Source organism: Crinia signifera, chromosome 12 (assembly GCF_055691185.1).
Source record: "Crinia signifera chromosome 12, ASM5569118v1, whole genome shotgun sequence".
In the NCBI taxonomy this organism is placed as follows: domain Eukaryota; kingdom Metazoa; phylum Chordata; class Amphibia; order Anura; family Myobatrachidae; genus Crinia; species Crinia signifera.
This window is the reverse complement of record NC_139228.1, coordinates 7516540-7527641: the sequence shown is the minus strand read 5'-3', so window position 1 is coordinate 7527641 and position 11102 is coordinate 7516540. Positions and strand designations below refer to the sequence as shown.

Below are 11102 nucleotides of genomic sequence, written 5' to 3'. Positions count from 1 at the left end.
GACAGATAGCGTCTGGGTGGGGGAATGTGACAGAGCGTCTGGGGGGGGCGGGACTGTGACAGAGAGCATCTGGGGGGGGACTGTGACAGAGAGAGTCTGGGAGGGCTGTGACAGAGCGTCTGGGGGGGGGGCTGTGACAGGGCGTCTGGGGGGCTGTGACAGAGAGCGTCTGGGAGAGCTGTGACAGAGCGTCTGGGAGAGCTGTGACAGAGCGTCTGGGAGGGCTGTGACAGAGCGTCTGGGGGGGGGGCTGTGACAGAGCGTCTGGGGGGGGGGGGCTGTGACAGAGCGTCTGGGGGGGGGCTGTGACAGAGCGTCTGGGGGGGGGCTGTGACAGGGCGTCTGGGGGGGGGCTGTGACAGAGTGTGTCTGGGGGGGCTGTGACAGAGTGTGTCTGGGGGGGCTGTGACAGAGTGTGTCTGGGGGGGCTGTGACAGAGTGTGTCTGGGGGGGCTGTGACAGAGTGTGTCTGGGGGGGCTGCGACAGAGTGTGTCTGGGGGGGCTGCGACAGAGTGTGTCTGGGGGGGCTGCGACAGAGTGTGTCTGGGGGGGCTGCGACAGAGTGTGTCTGGGGGGGCTGTGACAGAGTGTGTCTGGGGGGGCTGTGACAGAGTGTGTCTGGGGGGGCTGTGACAGAGTGTGTCTGGGGGGGCTGTGACAGAGTGTGTCTGGGGGGGCTGTGACAGAGTGTGTCTGGGGGGGCTGTGACAGAGTGTGTCTGGGGGGGCTGTGACAGAGTGTGTCTGGGGGGGCTGTGACAGAGTGTGTCTGGGGGGGCTGTGAAAGAGTGTGTCTGGGGGGGCTGTGACAGAGTGTGTCTGGGGGGGCTGTGACAGAGTGTGTCTGGGGGGGCTGTGACAGAGTGTGTCTGGGGGGGCTGTGACAGAGTGTGTCTGGGGGGGCTGTGACAGAGTGTGTCTGGGGGGGCTGTGACAGAGTGTGTCTGGGGGGGCTGTGACAGAGTGTGTCTGGGGGGGCTGTGACAGAGTGTGTCTGGGGGGGCTGTGACAGAGTGTTGGGGAGGGGTGGCTGTGACACAGTGTTGGGGAGGGGTGGCTGTGACACAGTGTTGGGGAGGGGTGGCTGTGACACAGTGTTGGGGAGGGGGGCTGTGACACCGTGTCGGGGGGGGGGGCTGTGACACCGCGTCTGGGGGGGCTGTGACAGAGCGTCTGGAGGGGGCTGTGACACAGTGTTGGGAGGGGGCTGTGACACAGTGTTGGGGAGGGGTGGCTGTGACACAGTGTTGGGGAGGGGTGGCTGTGACACAGTGTTGGGAGGGGGCTGTGACACAGTGTTGGGGAGGGGTGGCTGTGACACAGTGTTGGGGAGGGGTGGCTGTGACACAGTGTTGGGGAGGGGTGGCTGTGACACAGTGTTGGGGAGGGGTGGCTGTGACACAGTGTTGGGGAGGGGTGGCTGTGACACAGTGTTGGGGAGGGGTGGCTGTGACACAGTGTTGGGGAGGGGTGGCTGTGACACAGTGTTGGGGAGGGGTGGCTGTGACACAGTGTTGGGGAGGGGTGGCTGTGACACTGTGTCGGGGAGGGGTGGCTGTGACACTGTGTCGGGGAGGGGTGGCTGTGACACTGTGTCGGGGAGGGGTGGCTGTGACACTGTGTCGGGGAGGGGTGGCTGTGACACCGTGTCGGGGGGGGGGGGCTGTAACAGAGTGTGTCTGGGTGGGGGGCTGTGACGGAGAGCATCTGGGGGGGGGACTGTTGACAGAGAGTGCTCCGGCATACAGAGAGTGTCTGGGGGGGGCGACTGTGACAGAGAGCGTCTGGGGGGGACTGTGACAGAGTGTCGGGGGGGGGGCTGTGACAGTGTCTGGGGGGGCTGTGACAGAGAGTGTCTGGGAGGGGGTGTGACAGAGAGGGGGAAATTTACAAAAAAAAATTGTGGGAAAAAAATCGTATTTTCATACGAAAATACGATTTTCTTTTGGTGTATACGTATTATTGGCATTTACTATGCCAAAAAAAAAACTTATTCTGGTACTTATGTAGTATCTGGGCTGCCGATTTTTTGATTGTATGCCTTAAGTTAAGGCATACAATCAGATGCGAGGCGATGCGATATCGCATCGCATCGCATCGCATCCGATATCGGATGCGATGACCCGATTTTTCCATAGGAATCAATGTTAAAATGATTCCTATGGAAAAATGGGTCCTTTTCATACCCCTACTATCCAAGTGGGCATGGAGTTGGATATAAACCTGTGGCGAGCGTAGCGAGCCACCGAGCCCGAAGCGTGGCGAGCGAAGCGAGCCCCGCGAGGGGACGGTATTCGTCCCCTCGCGGGGCTCGCTTCGCTCGCCACGCTTCGGGCTCGGTGGCTCGCTACGCTCGCCACAGGTTTATATCCAACTCCATGCCCACTTGGATAGTAGGGGTATGAAAAGGACCCATTTTTCCCATTGAATTCCATGTTAAAATGGACTCAGTCCATTTTAACATTGATTCCTATGGAAAAATCGGGTCATCGCATCGCATCGCATCGCATCGAATCGCATGGTCGCATGCGATGCGATGCGATCTCCCGATCCGACCCGATTTAGAAATCGGCAGCCCAGATACTACATAAGTACCCTTATTCTTAATGATGGGACGTTCGTATTTGTATTTACAAACGACAGGAATCACCATTCAAAAGAATGGTGGTTCCTGATTTACTAAGCGGCCGTATTGATAATACGGCTGCTAATTGGCGTGAAACAGCCACGAAAATACGGCAGGAAAATGCACCTTATTTTCCGGTCGTATTTGCTTTTATGTAGGGTACACACCAGGACGACCCGCTCACGATGCACATCGTGAGCGGGTCGTCAGTGTCTCGTCCGACCCGCTTACGGTGACGCGGGGGGGCACGACCCGCTCACGATGTGCACCGTGAGCGGGTCCGATCCGATGGCGACCCGCACCCGGCTGTATGGTCGTTATTGAGATCCTACCTGCAGCAGGTAGGATCTCAATAACGACCGACCGACCCGCGGGACCGCGCATCGGAACGGTATCGGTCCACACCAGGTCAGAAAAGGGCCCAATCAGCACACAATCTACATCCAATTGATCGGAATTGGATCTAGATTGTGGGGATCCGGCCCTAGTCGTCCTGGTGTGTACCCAGCATAAGTCTGCACGGATCAGTCAGATCCGTGCAGGCTTTAGTGTAAAAAAAATAGAAAAATAAATAAAAAAAACAGCATGGGGTCTCCCCCACAGCCGTAACCAGCACCAGGCTGAAAGAGCCGGGCCGGTAATTAAAAATCAGGGAACCCAACAAATAGGGGTTCCCCGATTTTTAACAACCAGCCCCAGGCTCCAGGTCCGGGGCTGGTTCCAAAAATACGAGGGACAAAATGACTAGGGGTCCCCCGTATTTTAAGAACCAGCCACAGACCAAACCAGCCAGCAGGGTAATGTCACAGCCGGGGGACACTTATTATGTAAGTTCCTGCGGCCAAAACATCACCCATACTGACCAGTCAGCCTGGCCAGGGGCCCTGGGGGAGTGGGGACCCCCCCAATAAAGGGGTCCCCCCTCCAGGACTTACCTGACCAGGCTGAAGCCTAGTGCTGTCCACGGTGACCCGGGAGCGGTGGTCACCGGGCTGATTCTGGTGTAAAAAAAAAAAAAAACTGTTGTCTAATACTGGGGAACTATGAGTCCCAGCAAGCCTCCCCCGCAAGCTGGGACTTGGAGAACCACAAGTCCCAGCCTGCGGGGCATTAAAGGGCCCGCTGGCACTTGTAGTTCCACAGTAATAAAAATAGTAAAATAAACACACACACTGACACAATAAAAATAAAACTTTAATACATCCAAAGCCCATACATACTGATACTTACCTATCTTGATCCCGTAGGTAGCCCTTGGTCCTGGTGTCCGGTGTCCCGGTCATGTATCGTCCTCCATGTCGGTGTCCGTGTCGTCCTCCATGTCCGTGTCGGTGTCCGGGGTCCGAAGTAATCCATGGTGGAGCTGTGGAAGGAAATCCTACTCACCTGGTCCTCTGGCGAAGATCTCTAATATTGATCCGCCGTAGTCCAGGTATTCTTCAGCATGCCGGCACTCCCCGCACTCTCCGCACTCTCCGCATCGGACTGAGGAGACACGCAGAGATCCTTCATCTTCCGCGCCTCTCCTCAGAATGATTCTATTGGCCGCCTAGCGGCAGCAGATATGTTTCTGTACCCTTCCCCAGATTTGTGCCTGGAGACAGTCCTGTCTACAGACAGTTCCTTTGACTTCCTGCTTGGTTTGTGCTTTGACATGCACTGACATGTGTGGGCCTTATATAGAGCAAATTTCAGAAGATCCACAGGTAGACATAATTGCTAAACTTGTGATTCTGTGAGGAGACCTGGAAAATGTTAACTGTTGGTAACTCTCGAGGACTGGAGTTGGCTGCCCCTGTGATAGAGGATGGAGGAGGGTGGTGTCAGGGGAGGTAGATGGTGGAGGTAACTAATAGAGGGGGGAGAAGTGTGGTGTTGGGTAGGTAGGTAGTGGAGGTAAGTGATAGAGGGGGGAGGAGGGTGTTATCGGAGGAGGTAGGTAGTGGAGGAAAGGCTAGTCAGATCAGGGCCGGCGCCACCACTAGGCAGCTCTAGGCATTTGCCTAGGGCGCCGGCACCTGGAGGGCGGCAGTTCGCCCCTCACCCCCCTGCACTGTGGTACCTGCGTAAAAAAAACTTCTGTCCCCGGCGTCCCTGCTGAGTGCTGGTGTAGGGGTGTCCGTGCCGCCGGGGGAGCCTGCGGCGCTGTTATCGTGTATACGCTTGTCGCGCCCGGCGGGGTCCCTACAGAGCATAGAAAATAACGCCGCGCGCATAGCGCTAGTTATTTTCTATGCTCTGTAGGGACCCCGCCGGCGCGACAAGCGTATACACGATAACAGCGCCGCAGGCTCCCCCGGCGGCACGGACACCCCTACACCAGCACTCAGCAGGGACGCCGGGGACAGAAGTTTTTTTTACGCAGGTACCAACCAAGACCCCCCCCCCCCCGCCCGGCACCGGGGCGCCCCCACCCCGACTCGCCTGGGGCGCTCCGGTGCCTTGCACCGGCCCTGAGTCAGATGCTTGGTTGCATAGGGAGAGGAATCAGTAGCAGAAAAAAAGACGTAATAATGCCACTTTATAGGTCATTGGTACGACCTCATCTGGAATACTGTGTCCAGTTCTGGAGGCCATATCTTCAGAAGGATATAAATACATTGGAGAGTGTACAAAGAAGGGCAACTAAAATGGTTCATGGCCTACATCACAAAACTTACCTGGATAGACTAAAAGATCTTAACATGTATAGTTTGGAGCAGAGAAGGGAAAGGGGGTACATGATAGAAATCTTCAAATATATCAAGGGTTTTAACATAGTACAGGTGGGAAATTTTCTTCAAAGGAAAACAAGTAATAAAACACGAGGACATGCACTGAAACTGGAGGGAGGTAGGTTCAGGGGAAATGTTAGAAAGAATTACTTCACAGAAAGGGTAGTGGATAAGTGGAATAGCCTCCCATCAGAGGTGGTAGAGGCTAAGACAGTAGAACAATTTAAACATGCTTGGGATAGGCATATGAATATCCTTACAAAGAAATAAGGATTAAAAAGGGTTGAGTTTACCTGAAGGGTAAAAAAAGGGGCAGACTAGATGGGCCAAATGGTTCTTATCTGCCGTCAAATTCTATGTTTCTATGTTTCTATGAAAGTGATGGAGGTTGGTGTTGGGGGTGGAGGTAAGTGATGGATGGGAGGAGGGTGATGTTGGGGAGGTAGGTAGTGAAGGTGAGTGAGAGGAAGTGGGAGGGTTGTGTTAGGGGGGAGGTAGGTAGTGGAGGTAAGTGATAGATGAAGTAGGAGTGTGGTGTCCGGGGAGGTAGGTGGTGGAGGTTAGTGATGGAGGGTGGTGTCGGGGGAGCTGGGTGGTGGAGATAAGTGATGGAGTGGGAGGAGGGTTGTGTTGGGGGAGGTAGGTGGGGAAGGTAAGTGATGAAGGGGGGTGGAGGGTGGTGTCGGAGGAGTTAGGTAGTAGAGGTAAGGTATGGAGGGCGGAGAAGGAGGGTGTCAGTGGATGGAGGATGGTGGTAGGTGGTGGAGGTAAGTGATGGAGGGCAGAGGATAGTGGTGTAGGGGTAGTTAGGTGGTGGAGGTAAGTGATGGAGGTTTAGGAAAGTTGTGGTGGAGGTAAGTGATGGAGGGCAGAGGAGGGTGGAATTGGGGTAGGTAGGTTGTGGAGGTAAGTGATGGTGGAGGTAAGTGATGGAGGGTGGTGTTGGGGGAGGTAAGTGATGGAGGGGGAGGAGGGTGGTGTTGGGGGAGGTAGGTAGTGGAGGTAAGTGATGGAGGGGGGAGGAGGGTGGTGTTGGGGGAGGTAAGTGGTGGAGGTAACTGATTGAGGGAGAGGAGGTTGGGGAGGTAGGTAGTGGAGGTAAGTGATGGAGGGGGGAGGAGGGGGTGTTTGGGGAGGAAGGTAGTGGAGGTAAGTGATGGAGGGGGGTGTTGGGGGAGGTAAATGATGGAGGAAGAGGAGTGTGGGGTTGGGGGAGGTAGGTAGTGGAGGAGGGGGGTGTTTGAGGAGGAAGGTGGTGGAGGTAAAGGATGAAGGGTGGAGGAGGGTGGTGTTGGCGGAGGTAGGTGGCGGAGGTAGATTATAGAGGGTGGAATTGTTGGTCTCCGCTGTAATTACAGAGACATTTTATAGTTTCGGGTCAGTGTGATATAATAATGTGCCCCAATTCTCTGGCAGTATTTCCCATGGCACAGAAACGTTTACCAGCAGAAATGCCATCCTATCTGGATCGTTGTTCTAGGCTGAACAAATGGCCTCTAAGTAATGAGGTCAGGACAGTCTGACAGATACACACCTAGATTACGGGTATCAGGTGCAATTCCCAAATCTCTCCCTTCTTCCTGCACGTACTACAGGATGTATTATTACAACTCCGTATGGATTGTGTGTTACACTCTGCTGCAGGGGCAGAACCAGAACGTTGTGACCCCATTACAACCAGAAAGGGGGGGGGGGCGCCAATGGTCTCTGCAACAGCCAGATAGGTAACAGTTAAGCAGGGACAGTACAGTTAAGATGGCCATACACACACAGATTTATCTTCAGATCTGGCTGGTTGGAACAAAAACATGGTTATGGATGAGAGCAAATGACACCTGCTGAGCGCATTGGGCCTGGCTCCACCTGCTGAGCGCATTGGGCCTGGCTCCACCTGCTGAGCGCATTGGGCCTGGCTCCACCTGCTGAGCGCATTGGGCCTGGCGCCACCTGCTGAGCGCAATGGGCCTGGCGCCACCTGCTGAGCGCATTGGGCCTGGCGCCACCTGCTGAGCGCATTGGGCCTGGCGCCACCAGCTCAGCGGACCACGCTCCACCTGCAAATGTTTGTAGAGTCCATAGCAGTGCCAGCTTGGGCGCTGGAGTATGTGCTTCTGATGTGGGCACATGGGGAGGAGTTATGGGAACAGGGGTCACTTGTTGGACATAAGACGGTCATTGTTCATATATCTAAGCCCACGACTTGTGCACAGAGACTATAGCTGTATGTGCTTCCTCTGATCCCAGCCGGTGCTGTGGGTGGTGGACACGGGTGCAGAGAGTAGACTTTCCCTGGTGACCGTCTCTTCATTCCTGCACTTGTTGCTGGGAGAGTTGTGAGACCTCCCCCCGCCTCCTGCTTGTGTGGCGGCAGCCAGGATACCAGCATGTGCCTGCAGGAGACGAGCCCTATTCCTGCTCCATATTTCCTGTAATCCAGTGGCAGCCTTACAGTGCATGTTTTCCAGGTTCCTTCAGGGATAATTCCTACCTCCGTGCTAGCTAGCTGATATGGAAAACATGCTTTGCTAGGGTTCCTGTTTTAAAAAAGTCTGCAGTAGAGGCATGTATGCATTGTTCCTCTGTGGCCACCAGAGGTCGCTACACCCTGCAGGTGGATGAAATGAATGATGGATGTGCAATATTACACACATGTAGAAGTGAAGTAGGGATGGCCATCGGTGCAGTTGCCATCGATGGTTTCCATCTATGCCGATTCTGCACCCAGCCATCGATAGTCTGAAAGTATGTGATGGATAATCATCGATAGTTTTGGTTATCCAATATCTTTGACAGAATGGCCCGAGGACACCTTGTGGGTGTCGGGGGTGGAGCTATGCTCCGTATCCCGGCAGCTTGAAGAAAAAAAAAACACAAACATCGTTTCTACTAACCATCTGGTTCTCCTCCATCGATGGCAAAAGTATTTACCATCGGCCACCGATGATTTTGAATCATCGATGGTCGATGGCCATCCCTAGAGCGAAGGCCCCCATCCACTAGGGCGAGGTGTCACATGCCGTACCCCACCAGCTGCCGGGCGGCAGAATCGCATATGATACAATGGTGCAGATGTATTCAGCCTGGCAAGGAGGTAAAGTGGTGATAAGGTAAAAGGAGATAAAGCACCAACAAATCAACTCCTAACTGTCATTTTCAAACAGATCATTGGCTGGTGCTTTATCTCCTTTCACTATATCTCCAGTTTATCTCTTCTCCAGGCTTACTACATCTGCCCCCTTGTATGTGATCCTAGCAGGGGTTATGGACTGAGGGTAAGTTCTTACAAAAATCCCCTTTTCTGTTCGAACCCCTTTCTCTGAGTCCACTCTGGTGACACAGCTCATGATGGGATGTAGGAAGGGTCCGCAGGAGCCAGGCACCTATGCTTCAAGTCTTTAGGAGCAGGCTCCTCCCTCTGCATCCCACAATGCCTCAGTTCAACTTCAACAGCACAATAGGATACATAACTCAGTACAATGCCTGAACATCTTATATGCAACTCACAGAACCATAACATGACACACATGCACGGCATTACTTACAGAGTGTCAGGGAGGGATCGCTGTGTCACCGGACTGGACTCAGAGAAAGGGGTTCGAACGGTAAGTTCTTACAAAAATCCCCTTTTCTCTTTCGTCCAGTCCAATGACACAGCTCACGATGGGACGTTCACTAGCCGGTCCTTTGGGAGGGTACGCTCAGACTGACAGTTCTCATCACTGCCAGTCCAAATAAAGCGTCCTCCGGCGCAAACTCATGAAACCTGTAAAATTTGGTAAAGGTGTGAACAGAGGACCAGGTGGCAGCCTTACACAACTGCTCCACCGTAGCCCCATGGCGCACCGCCCAGGAGGAAGCAACTGACCTGGTGGTATGGGCATTTATCCGTGAAGGAACCGGTCTACCTGCCTTACAGTAGGCAAAGGCAATAGTTGACCTCAACCAACGGGCAATGGTCTGCTTAGAAGCAGGCCACCCAATCTTATGCACATCATACAAAACCAAAAGCGAACCATGTCAAATTAATTTGTCCCTATTTCTTACCCCTTCAGGGGGGGAACAGTAAAGCCCTATCATCATGAAAAAAAATCGAAAATGGTGACTTGCAAGACAAGGCACTCAACTCTGACACGCCTGGCCGAGGCAATGGCCAACAAAAACGTCAATTTCCAAGAAACATATTTAAGTTCAGCTGATCTTAAAGGTTCAAAAGGAGGATTTTGCAAAACTGACAGAACCAAACACATACCAAGGCGATACCGGCTGCCTGTATGGGGGTTTAAGTCTAGTTACGCCCTGTAACAAGGTCTGAACTTATGGTAACAAAGCTATAATCTTTTGAAAGAAGATTGACAATGCAGATATCTGGACTTTCAAAGACTGTAGACGGAGTCTGGCAGAGAAACCATCCTGCAGGAAATCCAAAAGTCTCGAAATTTTGAACCTAGACATGTGAACTCTCTGACGTTCACACCACCTAATATATATCTTCCAGACCCGATGCTAATTGGCTGCAGACACGGGCTTACGAGCCCTAAGCATGGTCTGTATAACCGCAAGAGTCTATCAACAATCTCAGTATGTCAGAGTACCACGACCTCCTGGGCCAATCCGGTGCAATTAGAATAGTCTGCACGCCCTGGCCCTCCACTCTCTTCAATACCCTCGGAAGCAAGGGAAATGGAGGGAATATATAAACCATGTGAAAACTCCAAGGAACTGTCATGGCATCCACTGCCCAAGCTGTTGGATCCCTTGATCGAGAACAAAATCTCAGTACCTGACAGTTGCTCTTTGTCACCATCAAGTCTATCTCTGGTAGACCCCAGCGATCCACAATCTCCTGAAATACTTCCTGAAAGTGCCCATTCTCCCTCCAGCAGTGTCTCCCTGCTGAGGAAGTCCGCTTCCACATTCGTGATCCTTGGAATGAAGACAGCCGACAACGCAGGAACGTTGATCTCTGCCCAAGTGAAAATCCGTGAAACTTACTTCATCGCCATCATGCTGCGGGTCCCGCTCTGATGGTTCAGGTAAGCCACTGTTGTGGCATTGTCGGACTGTACCCATAATGGTGATCCTTTCACGAACTCCTCCGCCTTTAGCAATGCATTCCAGACTGCCAGAAGTTCCAGAATATTGATGGGAAGACTGGATTCTTCCCTTGACCAGAGGACCTCTAGCCATAGATATAGAACTACCGCCCCCCCAACCCCTGAGACTGGCATCGGTCGTGATGACCAGCCAATCCCAGGAGCGGAGGGAATGTCCCAGCTGTAAAATCTCCACATCTGTCCACCAGATCAGGGATTCTCTCGACTCCTGAGACAGAAGCAACCTTTCTTGTTTCATGATCTTTACGTTTCCCGACCAACACGACAGGATGTTCCATTGGAAAATCCTTGAATGGAATCTGGCAAACTGAAGAGTTTCGAACGTTGCCACCATTTTCCCAAGCAACCGCACTCCCTGCCACAACGTATGTGCAGGTGCTTGTAAAATATTCAAGATGTTCCTGAAGCTTCACCGCCGACTCCGCCTTTAAAAAAAGGTCATCCAGATAAGGTATCATTATTATACCCTTCAGTCTGATGCCTGCAGCCATGACTGCCATCACTTTTGTGAACACCCTACACACTATCCCCCTCCGAAGCTCTAAACCCCAACCCTGACACAACAAAATAACACGATTCTTGCAAAAATGTGCACGCTCTGCTGAACGCCTCTGGAGGAAATCTCACTGGGATGCAGTTACAATCCTG

At 53.1% G+C, this 11102-nt stretch overlaps 1 long non-coding RNA gene across 1 annotated transcript in view; it reads left to right on the top strand.

Moving 5' to 3' along the window:
* The window catches only part of LOC146049416 (uncharacterized), a 32058-nt gene extending 27967 nt beyond the window's left edge, over positions 1–4091 (top strand). The window contains exon 3 of the long non-coding RNA XR_014466116.1: positions 3874–4091. This is a non-coding gene — a long non-coding RNA (uncharacterized LOC146049416). The remainder of the gene's footprint in view (positions 1–3873) is intronic.
* Positions 4092–11102: the final 7011 nt, after the last annotated feature.